At 40.3% G+C, this 19,231-nt stretch overlaps 1 pseudogene; it reads right to left on the minus strand.

Annotated features, from left to right (window-relative positions):
• Positions 1–10,902: 10,902 nt before the first annotated feature.
• LOC131424534 (purine nucleoside phosphorylase LACC1-like) lies at positions 10,903–18,650 on the minus strand (annotated as a pseudogene).
• Positions 18,651–19,231: the final 581 nt, after the last annotated feature.

The following is a 19,231-nucleotide window of genomic DNA, read 5'->3' on the forward strand; positions in this document are numbered from 1 at the left end:
TTTTTATAACCTCTATTTCCCTGTGTAGTTGATCTTTTGCTTCTTGGATTTGTTTATGTAATTCATTGTTGAAGTGATCTTTCATTGTCTGATTTTGCTGTCTGATGTCTTCCTTGAGACTCCAGATCATCTGAAGCATGTATATCCTGAATTCTTTATCTGACATTCCTTCTGCAGCAGCTATTACCTCTTCTAATGTTGAGTTGACCTGCATTGCTTGTGGTCCTTTCTTTCCTTGTCTCTTCATACTGTTCGCGTTCCTTTCTACTTAGTGAAACTGTTGTGTTATTGAATTTTCCCCCTATATATTTATATTGGTCTTGTATAGTTGCAAAGTCTCCCTCGCAGGCGCGGGCAGCGGCTCTGTCCCTCTGCGGGCCGCTAGGCTTGTTCTGTGGGTGGTCACAGTTCTGTCTACTTTGCAGGTGCAGGCAGCGGCACTGCCCCTCTGCAGGCCTCTGGGGCTGTACTGCCAGTGGGTCGCAGGTCCGCCTACCTTGCAGGTGCGGGGGGGGGGGCGGCTCTACCCTTCCTCAGGCCACTGGGCCTGTTCTGTCTCTCGGTTGCAGGTCTGGCCTGTTCTGATGGTGGTCACAGTTCCACCTACCTGGCAGGCGCGGGGGGTGGGGGGCGGCTCTGCCCCCCAGCAGGCCCCTGGGCCTGCTCTGTGTGTGGTCACAGTTCCCACTACCTTGCCGGTGCAGGGGGAGGGGGCGGCTCTGCCTCTCAGCAGGCCGCTGCTCCTCTTCTGCCAGTGGGTCGCAGGCCCGCCTACCTTGCAGGAGTGATTGGAAGCTCTGTCCTGCCGCGGGCCACTCGGCCTTTTCTGTCGGTGGTCACAGTTCCACCTACCTGGCAGGCGCGGGGGGTGGGGGGTGGCTCTGCCCCTCAGCAGGCCGCTGGGCCTGCTCTGTGCGTGGTCACAGTTCCCTCTACCTTGCCGGTGCAGGGGGAGGGGGCGGCTCTGCCTCTCAGCAGGCCGCTGCTCCTCTTCTGCCAGTGGGTCGCAGGCCCGCCTACCTTGCAGGAGTGATTGGAAGCTCTGTCCCGCCGCGGGCCACTGGGCCTTTTCTGTCGGTGGTCACCTGGCAGGGGCGGGGGGTGGTGGGTGGCTCTGCCCCTCAGCAGGCCGCTGGTCCTGCTCTGTGCGTGGTCACAGTTCCTTCTACCTTGCAGGTGCAGGGGGAGGGGGCGGCTCTGCCTCTCAGCAGGCCGCTGCTCCTCTTCTGCAGGTCGGTCGCAGGCCCGCCTACCTTGCAGGAGTGATTGGAAGCTCTGTCCCACCGCGGGCCACTGGGCCTTTTCTGTCCGTGGTCACAGTTCCCCTACCTGGCAGGCGCGAGGGGTGGGGGGCGGCTCTGCCCCTCAGCAGGCAGCTGGGCCTGCTCTGTGCGTGGTCACAGTTCCCTCTACCTTGCCGGTGCAGGGGGAGGGGGCGTCTCTGCCTCTCAGCAGGTCGCTGCTCCTCTTCTGCCGGTGGGTCGCAGGCCCGCCTACCTTGCAGGAGTGATTGGAAGCTCTGTCCTGCCGCGGGCCACTCGGCCTTTTCTGTCGGTGGTCACAGTTCCACCTACCTGGCAGGCGCGGGGGGTGGGGGGTGGCTCTGCCCCTCAGCAGGCTGCTGGGCCTGCTCTGTGCGTGGTCACAGTTCCCTCTACCTTGCCGGTGCAGGGGGAGGGGGCGGCTCTGCCTCTCAGCAGGTCGCTGCTCCTCTTCTGCAGGTGGGTCGCAGGCCCGCCTACCTTGCAGGAGTGATTGGAAGCTCTCCTTCTTTCATTTCTTTCAGCAGTATTTTGTAGTTTTCATTTCTACCTTATTTTCTACACGTAAAACAAGTCTATTTCAATTAAGTTTCCCTTTTACAAACTTCCCAGTTTTACTTTTCTTCCTCTCTTTACTGAATCCTGTGGAATTCTAAGATTAAACCATTTCCTTCACTCCTGCTCTCATCTACTTCTGGAAGACAAAAACCAAACATTGTTCCTTTTTTCCTTTATTCCCTTTATTGGGAGTTAGATTCAGCTGAACAGTAAGGAGCCCCCTTACTCCTTCCTTCAACACTCCATATGTATATGCTTCTAAAACTAAGCACTCAGGTGAAGAGATCAATCTTTCTAGATAAAGGAAGGAGATGATGAAAGGAAGAAATATTTAGATGATAGATTAAACTTCTGCTGGGAACCCACTGAATATGTGGTTATGGGAAGAACAGAATGAAATATCAGATTCTAGGTAAATAAGTGGATGAGATTATCAGTAGCCAAAACAGGAAACCAATGTGGTAGAGAAGGCTTTAGGAAAAACATATTGCATTTTTAACATGATGATTTTGAGCAACATTTGAAATTACAGGCAGTGATTTCAGAAGAAAGCAACTATAAAAAAGCATTCTGAGCTAAAAAGAAGGCTTTTTAATACGGACAAGAAGGGAGGAGCCTGGAACTTATGATGGAATAACCTCAAACCAGAGAGGAGTCACAAGAGCAGCTCTTGGTGCTGACTGCTTTTATATGGACAAGAGCATCTCTTTGCCTTGGAGGCCTTTCTTAATTATCCACACACCTATAATTTATTCATCCCCTCTCTATTTGTTTCTTTCCTGAAGGTCATGAATATGCAAAAATATACATCTGGCTGAGGAATTTTTAATTAAATTAACTTATAGAAGAATTTTATACTTTCTGATATTTGATAAAATAGTAAGTTCATAATGCATCCAATTGTATCTTATTTTAAGGTTAACTTAATTATAATGTGAAAGTTCTCTTTTAGAATTTCATTTTGACTGCTTCATCTTAAAGATCTTAAAACTAAACATTTCAAAACATTAATAGTAAATAATATTTCCTTTTTAAAACCAAGAACTGAGATTCAAAACTTAAATAACTTTGACAATGTCATATGATCAAACTGACTTCTCAACCAATTCCATTAATTTAGCTAGGTCAAAACAAAAATGTCACTTTCTTCTTTATGGTCTAAATATCAAAGTCACAGATTTACAACTAAAAGGGAATTCAAAACATCATTTCTCATTCCACATAGAATCATAACCACAGGAAAATCTAAATATTATTTTCAAATACCTTCACACAAAAAAATTCTGTAACCTTAGTACAGTGTCTGAAAGTACATCTGTGCTCTTCAGCAACAGTTATGTAGTCATTTAAACTAAAAGCAGTTTTCCAAATGTGTCTTGTTTTATTTAACTCCTTATTTTTACATCTGCTGCTGCATGTGCAACACCATGCCTGATATTACTACTCTCTGGTGCCTGGATATCAAGGGTTCCCAAACAGAGGCAGCACTATGTCCCTAGGCAGTACTTAGGCAATCATGGAAGGTTGCTGTTTGATTCTTGCAATGACTGGGGGTGCTACTGGCATTAAGAATTGCAAGGGCCAAAGATACTTTTAAGGGCACAGTAGGATTATCTTACCCACTAAGGTTAATAATATCCTTGCTTACAAACAGTGACACTTAGCCAAAACCTAAAGACTCCTCAGGAATCTACCTAGGGACCATCTCCTTTGGGAATTCCACTCTGATTCATATCATTTGACTTATATATCCCCTTTATCTGCTCCTATAATAAGAGAATAGTACGCAGGCCCCACCCCTATCATTACATTGATCACAAAGTAATATAATTAACTGTCACACCCACTAGAAAAATTGATTTTTTTCCTTTACTAAAAATTCAGGAAAATTCTCAATGCTTAATTAATATACTTAACAGAGTGAGCAACCCCACATGATTTTTGGCAGGATCTGCAAAACTATAGATATGCAGTTAGCACCAAGAGCTGCTATTGTGATTTCTCTCTGGTTTGAGGTTATTCCATCATAAGATCCAGGCTCCTCCCTTCCCATAATCCAGACTTCATTGGCATGATCAGCCTGATACCAAAGATACATGATAAAAAGATTTTGAAAATGGGGTTTCTCATAATATAAGCATTTCTGAAAGTACTTATTTCAGCATAAAATTATGTAACCAGCATAAATTACTAGAATTAAATAAGACTATCATTTCAATACAAAATACTAAATGCAGCATCTCTGCATGTTTTATTCAAAGGAAACTGGGTTTTAACACTTAAGAGTTCAATAAAGTTCATCGTGAATACCTCATACTACAAATGGGTACTAGTCTTCCAAAAAGTAGACATTTAACATTTTAATAAAGAACTTAAATTAATTATCAAATTAATATTACATTTATTTTTCCTAGACTCAAATGAAGCTAGAATTTTTGTAAGGAACAAGATATTATTCCTTAATTATGATGCTAGTTTTTAGAAAATAATGGCTTTTCTTTCCTACAATTCAATAATCTTTCTTCTATATCAAAAAGGATAGTGTTACTCTACTAAGAATTAACCATACTTTTAGAATTGAAGAGCTCTATATGAAAAAAACTGAGATTCATATAAATATACATTATGAGATTTATGTAAATATATATTCATGACATTTATAAATCTCATAAAATTGATCTTTATGTTATGATATATAAATCTAAGAAAAACAACTACTAAAATTTTAGCTGAAACACCAGAAACAAAAGTGAAAGAGTTTAATTCAAATCGATGTAGTTACTGGTATGGTCTAAAAATATGGTTCAAAATATGAAACAAAATTTTACCTTTATTTGATAAAAATTTTCTACATTAAATCCTGCAGTATTTGCCAAACTACATACATTTTCTTGAACAACTACCTTGAGATCTTTTTGTTTGGAACTACTGAAGAGATTGAAGGAGCTAAGAGTTGGTATATAAGATATCCCACCTGTTCTTGTAGTAAAACCATGTATGAAAATATCTGTTGAAGACATGTAATGAGGATCGGCGAGTGGAATTCCAGGCGGCTGCAGCGACTCTGGTGCAAGGTGAAGAAGGCGGCATGAGCGACCCCTGAATGTGCATTTGGGCATATTTAGCCATTTGGTTTTGATTAGGAGAAAGAAGTCGGCCATCCCTGTGAAAGGTTACTCCCTGCGGCACGCCGGCATGGTAGACACATCGCCCCAATTGGAGAAGTGGCGGAGCAGAGCCACCGCCCGCGCCTGCAAGGTAGGCAGACCTGTGACCGACTAGTGGAGCAGGCCCAGCGGCCTGCCGGCGTGGTAGATACATCGCCGCAATTGGAGGAAGGTCCCAGCTGCCGCCCACAAGGTAGGCAGACTGCGCATCCTGGAGAAGGGGCCCGGCGGCACGCCGGCCTAGTTGAAAGATCACCCAAATTGGAGGAGGGGCACAGTCGCCGCCTGCGCCAGCAAGGTAGGCAGACCTGCAAACTGGAGAACAGGCCCAGCGACCTGACAGCATTGTAGACAGATCATCCCTATTGGAGGAGGGGCCCAGCCGCTGCCCGCAAGGTAGGCAGACCACGCGACCTGGAGAAGGGGCCCAGCGACCCGCCGGCGAGATAGACAGATAACCCCAATTGGAGGAGGAGCACAGCCGCCACCCGCCCCTGCAAGGGAGACTTTGCAACTATACAAGAGAAATATAAATAGATAGGAGGGAAATTCAATAATACCACAGTTTCACCAAGCAGAAAGAAACGCGAGCAGTATGAAAAGAAAAGGAAAGAAAAGACCACAAGCAATGAAGGTCAACTCAACTTTAGAAGAGGTAATAGCTGCAGCAGATGGAATGTCAGATAAAGAATTCAGGATTTACATGCTTCAGATGATCTGGAGTATCAAGGAAGACATTAGACAGCAAAATCAGACAATGAAAGATCACTTCGACAATGAATTACGCAAACAAATCCAGGAAGCAAAGGATCAACTATACAGGGAGATAGAGGTTATAAAAAACAAGCAATCAGAAATCCTAGAAATGCAGGAAGCAATAAACCAACTTAAAAACTCAAATGAGAATACTACCAGCAGAGTAGAACACTTAGAAGATAGAACATCAGACAATGAAGACAAAGTATTACAACTTGAAAAGAACATAGACAGCTCACCGAGACTGTTAAGAAACCATGAGCAGAACATCCAAGAAATTTGGGATAACATAAAGAGACCAAATTTAAGAGTCATTGGGATACAGGAAGGTATAGAGGTCCAAACCAAAGGAATGAGCAATCTATTCAACGAAATAATACGAGAAAACTTCCCAGACTTGAAGAATGAGACAGAATCCCAAATCCTAGAAGCCTACAGGATGCCAAATGTGCAAAATCATAAGAGATCCACACCTAGACACATTATAATGAAGATGCCCAACATACAGAATAAGGAGAGAATTTTAAAAGCTACAAGAGAAAGGAAGCAGATTACATTTAGGGGCAAGCCAATCAGGATAACAGCTGATCTTTCAACACAGACTCTGAAAGCTAGAAGATCCTGGAATAACATATTTCAAACACTGAAAGAAAATGGGTTCCAACCAAGAATTGTGTATCCAGCGAAATTAAGTTTCAGGATGGAAGAGGAAATTAAAACCTTTCACGATAAACAAAAGTTTAAAGAATTCGCAGCTAGAAAACCATCTCTTCAAAACATCCTAGCCAAAGCATTACAGGAAGAGGAAATGGAAAATAACAATGAAAACCAACAGTGGGAGGTAGGACAGTAAAGGGGGGGGAAATAATCAAAGAGGAAAACAAACCATGTTTAGTAACAGAAATAAACAAATATGGCTGGAAGAACAACCCATATCTCAATAATAACCCTAAATGTTAATGGCTTAAACGCACCAATCAAGAGACACAGGCTAGTAGAATGGATCACAAAACAAGACCCAACAATATGCTGCCTACAGGAGACGCATTTGATAGGAAAAGACATACATAGGCTGAAGGTGAAAGGTTGGGAAAAATCATATCACTCATATGGACTTCGGAAACAAGCAGGAGTGTCCATACTCATATCAAATAAAATAGATTTCAAGCCAAAGTTAATCAAAAGAGATAAAGAGGGACACTACATACTGCTTAAGGGAACCATACACCAACAAGACATAACAATCATAAATATATATGCCCCAAACAATGGTGCAGCTATGTTCGTCAAACAAACTCTTCTCAAGTTCAAGAGTCTAATAGACCACCACACCATAATCATGGGAGACTTCAACACACCTCTCTCGCCACTGGACAGATCTTCCAAACAAAAGTTGAATAAGGAAACTATAGAACTCAATAACACAATTAATAACCTAGACTTAATTGACATATATAGAGTATACCACCCAACATCAAGCAGTTACACTTTTTTCTCAGCAGCACATGGATCCTTCTCAAAAATAGATCATATATTATGTCACAGGGCAACTCTTAGACAATATAAAGGAGTAGAGATAATACCATGCATCTTATCTGATCATAATGGAATGAAACTGAAAATCAACGATAAAAGAAGGAAGGAAAAAGCATACATCACTTGGAGAATGAACAATAGGTTACTGAATGATCAATGGGTTATAGAAGACATCAAGGAGGAAATTAAAAAATTCTTAGAGATAAATGAAAACACAGACACAACATATCGGAATCTATGGGACACATTGAAAGCAGTTCTAAGAGGAAAATTCATTGCTTGGAGTTCATTCCTTAAAAAAAGAAAAAACCAACAAATAAATGATCTCATACTTCATCTCAAAATCCTAGAAAAAGAAGAGCAAAACAACAGCAAAAGAAGTAGAAGGCAAGAAATAATTAAAATCAGAGCTGAAATTAATGAAATCGAAACAAAAGAAACAATTGAAAAAATTGACAAAACTAAAAGTTGGTTCTTTGAAAAAATAAACAAAATCGACAGACCCTTAGCCATGCTAGCGAAGAGAAGAAGAGAGAGAACTCAAATTACTAGCATACGGGATGAAAAAGGCAATATCACAACAGACACTTCAGAAATACAGAAGATAATCAAAAACTATTTTGAATCCTTATACTCCAATAAATTAGAAGATAGTGAAGGCATAGATAAATTTCTTAAGTCATATGATCTGCCCAGATTGAGTCAGGAGGATATAGACAACCTAAACAGACCAATATCAATTGAGGAAATAGAAGAAACCATCAAAAGACTACCAACTAAGAAAAGCCCAGGACCGGATGGGTATACAGCAGAGTTTTACAAAACCTTTAAAGAAGAACTAATACCAATACTTTTCAAGCTACTTCAGGAAATAGAAAAGGAGGGAGAACTTCCAAATTCATTCTACGAGGCCAACATCACCCTGATACCTAAACCAGACAAAGACACTTCAAAGAAAGAAAACTACAGACCAATATCTCTAATGAACCTAGATGCAAAAATCCTCAATAAAATTCTGGCGAATCGGATACAAAAACATATCAAAAAAATTGTGCACCATGATCAAGTAGGATTCATCCCTGGGATGCAAGGCTGGTTCAATATACGGAAATCAATAAATGTTATTCACCACATCAATAGACTTAAAAATAAGAACCATATGATCATCTCGATAGATGCGGAAAAAGCATTCGACAAAGTACAGCATCCCTTTATGTTCAAAACTCTAGAAAAACTAGGGATAACAGGAACATACCTCAATATTGTAAAAGCAATCTATGCTAAGCCTCAGGCTAGCATCATTCTGAATGGAGAAAAACTGAAGGCATTCCCTCTAAAATCTGGAACAAGACAGGGATGCCCTCTCTCACCACTTCTGTTCAACATAGTTCTCGAAACACTGGCCAGAGCAATTAGACAGACAAAAGAAATTAAAGGCATCAAAATAGGAAAAGAAGAATTTAAATTATCACTATTTGCAGATGACATGATTCTATACCTAGCAGACCCAAAAGGGTCTACAAAGAAACTATTAGAGCTAATAAATGAATTCAGCAAAGTGGCAGGATATAAAATCAACACACATAAATCAAAGGCATTCCTGTATATCAGCGACAAATCCTCTGAAATGGAAATGAGGACAACCACTCCATTCACAATATCCTCAAAAAAAAAAAATACTTGGGAATCAACCTAACAAAAGAGGTGAAAGACTTATACAATGAAAACTACAGAACCCTAAAGAGAGAAATAGAAGATCTTAGAAGATGGAAAAAGATACCCTGTTCATGGATAGGCAGAACCAACATCATCAAAATGGCTATATTACCAAAACTTCTCTATAGGTTTAATGCAATGCCAATCAAAATCCCAATGGCTTTTCTTTTAGAAATAGATAAAGCAATCATGAAATTCATATGGAAAAATAAAAGACCCAGAATAGCAAAAACAATGCTAAGCAGGAAGTGTGAATCAGGCGGTATAGCGATACCAGACTTCAAACTATACTACAGAGCAATAGTAACAAAAACAGCATGGTACTGGTACCAAAACAGGCGGGTGGACCAATGGTACAGAATAGAGGACACAGAAACCAATCCACAAAATTACAACTATCTTATATTTGATAAAGGGGCTAAAAGCATGCAATGGAGGAAGGATAGCATCTTCAACAAATGGTGCTGGGAAAACTGGGAATCCATATGCAACAAAATGAAACTGAATCCCTTTCTCTCGCCATGCACCAAAGATAACTCAAAATGGAATACATTCCTGGTGGGACTGCAAATTGGTGCAGCCAATTTGGAAAGCAGTATGGAGATTTCTTGGAAAGCTGGGAATGGAACCACCATTTAACCCAGCTATTCCCCTTCTCGGTCTATTCCCTAAAGACCTAAAAAGAGCATGCTACAGGGACACTGCTACATCAATGTTCATAGCAGCACAATTCACAATAGCAAGACTGTGGAACCAACCTAGATGTCCTTCAATAGACGAATGGATAAAAAAAATGTGGCATTTATACACAATGGAGTATTACTCTGCATTAAAAAATGACAAAATCATAGAATTTGCAGGGAAATGGATGGCAGTAGAGCAGATTATGCTAAGTGAAGCTAGCCAATCCCTAAAAAACAAATGCCAAATGTCTTCTTTGATATAAGGAGAGTAACTAAGAACAGAGTAGGGTCGAAGAGCATGAGAAGAAGATTAACATTAAACAGGGATGAGAGGTGGGAGGGAAAGGGAGAGAGAAGGGAAATTGCATGGAAATGGAAGGAGACCCTCAGGGTTATACAAAATTACATACAAGAGGAAGTGAGGGGAAAGGGAAAAAAAACAAGGGGGAGAAGTGAATTACAGTAGATGGGGTAGAGAGAGAAGAGGGGAGGGGAGGGGAGGGAAGGGGGGATAGTAGAGGATAGGTAAGGCAGCAGAATACAACAGACACCAGTATGGCAATATGTAAATCAGTGGATGTGTAACCGATGTGATTCTGCAATCTGTATACAGGGTAAAAATGGGAGTTCATAACCCACTTGAATCAAAGTGTGAAATATGATATGTCAAGAACTATGTAATATTTTGAACAACCAACAATAAAAATTTTTAAAAAAAGGCCTGTAATGAGGATTAAAAAGATGCTCTCCAAAAGACTACAAAGCATTACAAAAGCCAGTCTCTCTAGCAGATGTCTCTGATCACTTCAACCAGCTCTTATTTATCTGGCTTCTAATTTTGACAGCACTTTGTACCTCCATATGTTCTTATTACCTACTGCTGTTTACCTTCCATATGGGATTACTGCTTTTCAAAGGGTATCTTCTGTCTCACCTGTCTTTTTCATACCAACAGCACACAGCTCACAGTACATACTGTCTAACCAAGAAGGAAGATTGACTATTTTAAATTTCACCCTTCTGGGAAAGTATTAATGAGTTGATGTTTCAGAACTTCTAAATAAGATTTCCAGTGTTATAAATCGCATTGTAAAGAAGGGCTGGGAAATTTGCTTAAAGCTAAATTTGTTTAGAACAAATTTGTTTATTTAGTATGGCTTTGAAGGAGTCTTCCCTTGTCACCGTGACCTGCCGCAGTCTGGCTGGGCACAAATCACAAGCCACTGAAGCAGGAGCAAACTTTATTTTTAAATTGCAGGAAAACACTTCACACAGCTCCCGGGGAATCCTCCCGAACGCCACGAGGCTTGTCCAGGAACCCCCAGCCGGAAATATCTCTCCCGGAAAATCCTCCTCCTGCACTTCCCCAACCAATGGGAACTCTCGGGGAATCCTCGGAAATCCCCACGAGAACTCCAAAATAGCGCGAGAACTCAAAAGTTGAGGCAGAGGCGGATAGTAATGCCTCGCCTGTCAATCAATACTGTTGCCAAAATGCCAGGGGCCATACAGACTCGGCCGTGGCTCTCAGCATCTCCCCCTTTTTGTTTAATTAAACAACAAGCAATGTGGCTTAGGGACCGTGCCTGTTAGGCAGTCCAATTCAACATATGGTCCTTACCCGTCATCGGATGAACTGACCTCTAGGCGTCAGCCTCCTGTCTTAGGTTGGTACCACTGCAATTGGATCATGCCCGTCACTGACTACCGGTCCAGCATACAGCCATACTTGTGGATAGGCCTTTGCACCAGTGGGGGGGTGAGGTTCTTTGCCTCACCTCTGTTGGCCCCCAATTTTAGACCATCACTAGTAGAAGGGAGGAGGATGCAAAATGCCATGACACTAAGCCAATTGAGGGCTCCTTTGAAAAATTGTACCACCGGTGACACCATCAGCAAAAATACTCCAGCACTACCACAATTCGCTGTACCAACAGATAGTTCACAATGCATACAAGTGATACATAGTCCAGGCAAGGTCTGCAAGCAATTCAAAGCAGAAGAATCTGTCAATATGTCCATTTCCTCCCAAAGTAAATCGACTCCTTAATTGAGCATTACTTGTTGAGTTATTATTCATTGATGCATCAGTTTTTACAGTTTGTTGTGATAACTATCGAAGAAGCTATAGTTTGGTTTTATCTTTGTCTTCACCGGCACTGGGATGAAGATAGGAATTTTGGCAATGATGCTAAGAAAAAAATTATGTAACATTCCAACAGGCACTAAGAAAACAATTTTTTGAACAATTTACATTATCCTGAACAGAATTATTAAATATAATGAGAAGGAAAGGTGAAAGTAAACAAACAGATCTGTTAACCTCCTTATTTGTTCACATATTAAAACAATTTTCAACAGCTGTTTACCCAATCTAAATTAAACCATTAAAATCACGTGAATAAAAAAATTCGGATCCATTTATTCATGAGCGCTCCTCATATATGATATATGGACATACGCACATACAGACATACAACACAAAACAGAAGTGTGTACACATAACATACAACACATAAGACAATAGTAAAGGCCTTGTAGCTTTACCTAGGTGAAATCTCCATTGCAATGTTTAAAAACTCCACAGTCAAAAAATAAAACTGATCAGAAAAACATTAACCTAGGTCTGTATGAGCTCAAAAATAAAACAGAACTTTATGATGTGGGAAAAGGCAAATAATAAAATAAATATTGAAAAAAGCATCCTGGTTAATCACTGTCACAGATGTAAGAATAGCCAAACTGGAGTTCTGGATATCAGCTGTTATGGATTTGAGTCAAATCATCTTCCTTTCGGCCTGTAGAAATTGTTTTAGTTAATCTCTCTGGAATCCAAATCGGCTGCTGTTCTCCCTGTGGAAAAACACAAACAGAACCCCGACTCCAGACAATCACTGGGTCAGGACCTTTCCATTGTCCTGTTAGAATATCCTTCCAAAGTACCTTAGGCTTATGTACATTTTTTGGACACATATGCCTTTCCGCAGCACTAAGCCCTGAGGAATCCAAATTTAAAAAGTTTAGAGTAAAAAGGGTTATTTTAAGTTTATCTTTGGGTGACATATACCCCTTTCCAATTCCCTCTTTTTGCTTTAGTAAGTACATTTTAATAGTTTGATGAGCTCTTTCAACTATGCCTTGTCCTGGTGGATTGTATGGGATTCCTGTTATATGAGTAATGCCAAATGATGAGCAAAATTGTTTAAAAGAGGTAGAAGTATAACCAGGACCATTATCTGTTTTTAACTGTTTTGGAACGGCCACAGTGGCAAAATTTTGTAAGCAATGAGCTATAACATCTTTAGTTTTTTCTCCGGCATGAAGGGAGCCCATCAAAAATCCGGAAGAAGTATCAACTGTAACATGCAAATATTTTAATTTTCCAAATTCTGGCAAGTGTGTGACGTCCATCTGCCAAATATGGTTAGGTATCAGTCCTCTAGGATTGACTCCAAGATTAACTTGTGGTAAAAAGGTCACACAATTTTGACATTGTTTTATTATTTGTCTAGCTTGTTCCTTAGTTATTTTAAAACGCTTTTGTAAAGTATTAGCATTGACATGGAACTTTTTATGAAAATGTGTAGCTTCTTCTAGTGTAGAGAAAATATGTATGTCATGTGTAGTTTTATCTGCTAAATCGTTGCCCAAACTAAGGGCTCCAGGCAATCCTGTATGTGCTCTGATATGTCCTATAAAGAATGGATCTTTTCTGTCCCAGATTAGACTTTGTATAGCAGAAAACAAAGAGAAAACAGTAGAGGAAGGGGAAATCCTGCCAGCATCTTCAAGGGACACTATAGCATTAACTACATACTGACTATCAGAGAATAAATTAAATACAGAATCTTTAAACATCACAAAAGCTTGTAAAACTGCATTAAGCTCTACCTTTTGAGCTGATGGTTTGGGTACTAAAAATGTAAAAGTTTGATCAGGGGTAACTACTGCTGCTGTACCATTATTTGACCCATCAGTGAATACATTTGGAGCATTCATGATAGGGGTTTTTCTTGTCATTTTTGGAAAAACTACAGGATGCGAAGACCAAAAAGACAACAAAGGATTAGATGGTAAGTGATTATCAAATGAAACATTAGATTTACACATGATTATTGCCCAAGTATTTAACTCATTAGCTAACTCATCAATTTGATCCATAGTATATGGAGTAATAATTTTATTGGGAGAAATTCCAAACACTCCCTTTGCTGCTTTTATTCCTTTGAGTATTAATTGTCCTACAGCCTCAGGATACCTAGTAAGAATAGTGTTAGGAGAATAAGATAAATGTATCCACAATAATGGACCTTCTCGCCAATATACTCCTGTAGGAATATTTTTTGTTGGTATTACAATAAATAATAAAGGCAAAGTTATATCAATTCTATCCAAATGCATATTTTCCATATATGTTTCAATAATTTTTAATGCCTTTCTTGCTTCAGGCGTTAACATTCGGGGTGAATTTGTATCTGATGGACCTTTTAGGATATCAAATAAAGGTCCCAACTCTCCTGTTGGTATGCCTAGATAAGGCCTTATCCAATTTATGTCTCCTAATAACTTTTGAAAGTCGTTAAGTGATTTGAGTTGATCTACTCGTATTTGAATTTTTGGTGGACGGACCATGGTTGAGGATACTAGAACTCCTAAATAATTAATTGGAAAATTTAATTGTACTTTATCTATTGCTATCTCTAGATTATAATTTTTTAATAAATTTGTAAGTGTGGCATAACATTCTAGCAATGTGTTTTTATCTTTGTGTGCTAACAATACATCATCCATATAGTGAAATATTTGTAGTTTAGGATTTTGATTTCTAAGTGGCTGGATTGCTTTGTTAACATAAATTTGACACATAGTTGGGCTGTTAGCCATCCCTTGAGGGAGTACTTTCCATTCATATCTCTGATCAGGACCTTCATGATTCAGTGCAGGGATAGTAAATGCAAAATGTGGACTATCCTCAGGATGAATTGGAATTGAAAAAAAAAAAAACAATCTTTAATATCTATAGCTAAAACATACCAGGTTTTTGGCAAAGCAGACAATTGAGGAATCCCCGATTGAGCAGGTCCCATAATAACCATCTCATTATTAATGGCTCTTAAATCTTGCAATAATCTCCATTTACCAGATTTCTTTTCAATGACAAAAATGGGAGTATTGTAAGGAGATACGGAAGGTTGTATATGTCCCTCCACTAATTGTTGTTTGACCAGGTCATGGGCTGCTTGTATCTTTTCTTTAGTCAGGGGCCACTGAGGAACCCGTACTGGTCTATCTGATTTCCAAGTAATTTTTATTGCCTCAGTGACCCCTTCTGAAAACCCAGTCCATGTCTATTTATTCCCTGATCTAATTGAATTGGTGCTGCTATGCCTTGTTCTCCTAATCTTTTTTCTTTCCTGAAACCTTGTCTAGCCCTAATAGTGGGCGCATTTGGATTGATGTTATTTGTTAATGTCAAACCTAATTGATCTAGGACATCTCATCCCCATAAATTTATAGGAAGATGATCCAATACATATGGCTGTATAGTTCCTTCACATCCTTCAGGATCCTTCCAATCTAATACCATTGCACTTCTATGGGGATTAGTTGCCACTCCTAGGCCTTGAAGCGTTTGAGTGGCTTGTTGTAACAGCCAATATTTTGGCCATTCTTGATGAGAGATGATGCTAAGGTCTACACCTGTATCCAGTAGCCCATTAAATTCATGTCCTTGAATATTTAGTTTTAGCATGGGGCGAGAATCTAAATTTAAAGACAGCATAGCCCAATCTACACCTGTGGAGCCTAATCCCCTGGAACCTCTTTCTACAGTACTACTGGAAAATTTATCATGCAGGCTGGGTATTATTAATAACTGTGCTATTCTATCTCCTGGTGAAATTACTGATATACCCTTTGGAGAACTAGCTATAATTTTTATTTCACCTTAATAATCGGGATCAATTACCCCGGGACTTATCATAAGTCCTTTTAGCGTAGAAGAACTGCGTCCTAACAATAAGCCTACTGTTCCTTGGGGAAGAGGTCCTTTTACTCCTGTGGGAATGATTTGAACTCCCATCTCTGGAGTTAGTACTGCTCTGGCGGAGGTGCAGATGTCCAACCCTGAGCTCCCTCTGGTTTGTCTGATGAGAGATCTGATGGATAATGTGTCCTGGGCACTACCCTGATGGTGTTGCTGGGTTCCTCCATGGTGTTTCTGGGTTCCTCCAGTGCCCCGTACATTTGTGGTCGTGGGCCCCGGAGCATTGGGCCCCCCTGTCCGTTTTTTGGCAATGGAGCCCGATGCCTTTCTCCACAATATCGTGGGTAAACACTTGGTCCTTGTCTGCTTTTTGATAACGGAATACCCTCTATGGTGGTTTGAGAACGGCATTCATTAGCCCAATGTTTCCCTCTACGGCATCGTGGGCAAATACCCGGTATTCTATTCGTTTGATATCTAGCTTTGTTAAACCCTCCTCCTATGGGGCAACTCCTTTTAAAATGTCCTGTTTGATCACAATTATAGCATGTTTTGGGCCTGGCATCTAAAGCCTGTTGTACTGCTGCTAAGACTTGCCCTTGTTCATTAATGTCTCTACATAATTTAATATATGTGTTTAAATCTTCATGTCTCCATGGTCTATTGACCTCTCTGCAACAACGATTTGCTTGGTCATAAGCCAGTTGTTTTATAAATGGCATTGCCTGTTCTGTATCCCCAAAAATTCTGGAAGCTGCTTGAATAAGCCTATCTACAAATTCAGCCTAAGGTTCATTAGTTCCTTGTATTACCTTAGATAATTGACCTTGTAAACCTCCATGCCCCTGTAAAGTTTTCCATGCAATAACCGCATCTACAGCAATTTGTGAGTATACGCCAGGATCATATTCAATTTGTTGCCGTTGACCCTCATAAGGTCCTTTTCCTAACAACATATCTAGATTTCTTTGAGGGTAACCGGCTGCTGCATTTCGTCTAGCTGTCTCCCTGCAAAATTCCTCATTGGCAACCTTCCATAACAAATATTGTCCTCCATTTAGCACAGATTTACACATACTAGCCCAATCTGCTGGCGTCATGTCCAAGTTGGTAATGGATTCGACCATGCTTACAGTGAACGGTGCTTGAGGACCATAGGTTGTTACAGCCTCCTTTAACTGCTTCACTGTTTTGAAATCTAAAGCACGGTGAATTCGCTGCCCTCCTGCCTGCTCAAATACAGGGCATGCTAATCTTTGAGGTCCTGTCTCAGGATCCCATCTATCAACTACGGGGTTTGAGGGCCACTCAGCTATCTCCATGGGGGGAGCTGTTGGTTGAATTACGCCCTCTGGTGATAGAACGGTGTTAGTAGCAGCCTCCTGTTGTAGCTTTTTCCCTAATAGCTGTTTCTCCTCTAAGCTTTCTTCCTTTAAATTTTCTTCCTCTGTCTGACTAGCTTGAGAGACCTTCTCTTTTGCTTGATCTAAAATGTCTTTCTCCATGGTCTGAACCTCTAACAATTTACTTAACACTCTTTCAGTTTGTTTTTTACTAATTTCTAATCTGTTATAAAGATAACGCAACCCAATAAGATAACACAAAACAAAACCGAAACAGAATGAAACAAAAACGGAACAAAAAATCGTTGTATCAATTTTCCTATTTTCTTGACATGTGCATTTGTGGTCTACTTCTATCTCTTCCTCAGGGGCGAACAACTTCAAACCTTGAACCAACCATTTTTCCCAATCTGCCTGAGAAAATTCTAGGGATAGGCAGCTTGAAACAAACACAAAACAAATCAAAACAAGAACACATTGTTTTTTAAAATGGTCACCCATTCTCTCGCCTTCCCTTAGGGGCAAGCAATTTCACTTACCCCGAAGCTTCAGACATTCCCCGCACGGGCCGCCAAATGCCGCAGTCTGGCTGGGCACAAATCACAAGCCACTGAAGCAGGAACAAACTGTATTTTTAAACTGCAGGAAAACACTTCACACAGCTCCCGGGGAATTCTCCCGAACGCCACAAGGCTTGTCCAGGAACCCCCAGCCGGAAATATCTCTCCCGGAAAATCCTCCTCCTGCACTTCCCCAACCAATGGGAACTCTCGGGGAATCCCCGGAAATCCCCACGAGAACTCCAAAATAGTGCGAGAACTCAAAAGTTGCGGCAGAGGTGGATAGTAATGCCTCGCCTGTCAATCAATACTGTTGGCAAAATGCCAGGGGCCATACAGACTCGGCCGTGGCTCTCAGCAGTGACCCACAAGGCCATCCATAACACACATTGCAAATGATGCTAATGAACAATAAGTGAACAAAAGAAAAGGTGTGGAGAGGTGAGCAACTTCTGAAGAAAGACTGGATTTTCACATATACAGAAAAACAACGGAGAATGTTGAATATACCTGGGACCAAAGGAGATGTGATAATAGTTAATTCTCCTTTCAGTGCTGGCAGACTTCTCAAATATGTTTCTATTTCACTGTGGATTTCTTCTAGTTCATGAGCGGTGATTGTGTTTATCTCAGTGTTTCAAAAGGCCATCCCTCAAAGTCACCTATAAATCATCAAACTCAAAATTGTAAACCTCAGTGAAGAAACGATTAATAAAAGCCTTCATTAAGGTTTTCCTGTGTGCAGGTACAATTGCCTTAATGCTCTTCAGATTTTGTTCATCTATTTTTTGCTTAATGGTACACAAAGAGGCAGCCATGCTGGGATTATTAACTGTCTCAAATTCTCTCCAAAGAGCTAACAATCCATTTCTTGTTTCCAGTTCACAATTATCACAGCTCATGTTACTGCAACCCATTATGCAAAGGAACTTGGCCTTGGGTATTGGATGCATTCAATGTCTTCAATATGTCTCACGGCAGTTTTCCTGACAGTTCAACTTCAAATCAAAGAGATCAATCAAAACTGCATCTGCCATCCTTCAATAGTACACAAAGTTTTTCAAAGAAGATTTCTGTGCCAAATTACCTGAAAAAAAATGGCACAAGTAAGAATACAAAATAGTATCAATTTTCTTACAGTTACAACAGAAATTTGTGGTGAATTAAAAAAAAAAAAAAAGAATTGACCTCAAAAGGTAACCAAAATAGGGTTAGGGTTGTGGCTCAGTGGTAGAGTGTGAGGCAGGGGGTTTGATCCTCAACACCACATAAAAATAAATAAATACAGTCATTGTGTCTATCTACAACTAAAAAAAAAATTTTTTTAAAGTAACCAAATAGTAACTCTATACTGCTTCCAGAAAAGACAGACCACTATTAATTATAAGAGAAACATGACAAAGTCATCTTTCATTCTTTTTGTGAACATGTGGGTACATCTTTCCAGAACAATAATTCTGCTTTATTTTCTTTATATTTATAGCAAGTTTCAGTAGAAAATTACTTGTTGCCTTAGAAAGTACTGTTTTTAATTACAGGGTGTCAATCTACGTGCTCTATCATTGGTTCTGCATAACTGTTAAACTGGGTCACATCCCCTTATATGAAACATAGAGAGGCCTTAAGTTTAAGAGTTTAACCCGAAAATCGAAGTTTTGTGGGAT

The sequence above is a fragment of the Marmota monax genome, unplaced genomic scaffold, assembly GCF_021218885.2.
Source record: "Marmota monax isolate L192 unplaced genomic scaffold, Marmota_monax_Labrador192_F-V1.1 WCK01_AAM20220418_F8-fsc00011, whole genome shotgun sequence".
Lineage (NCBI taxonomy): Eukaryota > Metazoa > Chordata > Mammalia > Rodentia > Sciuridae > Marmota > Marmota monax.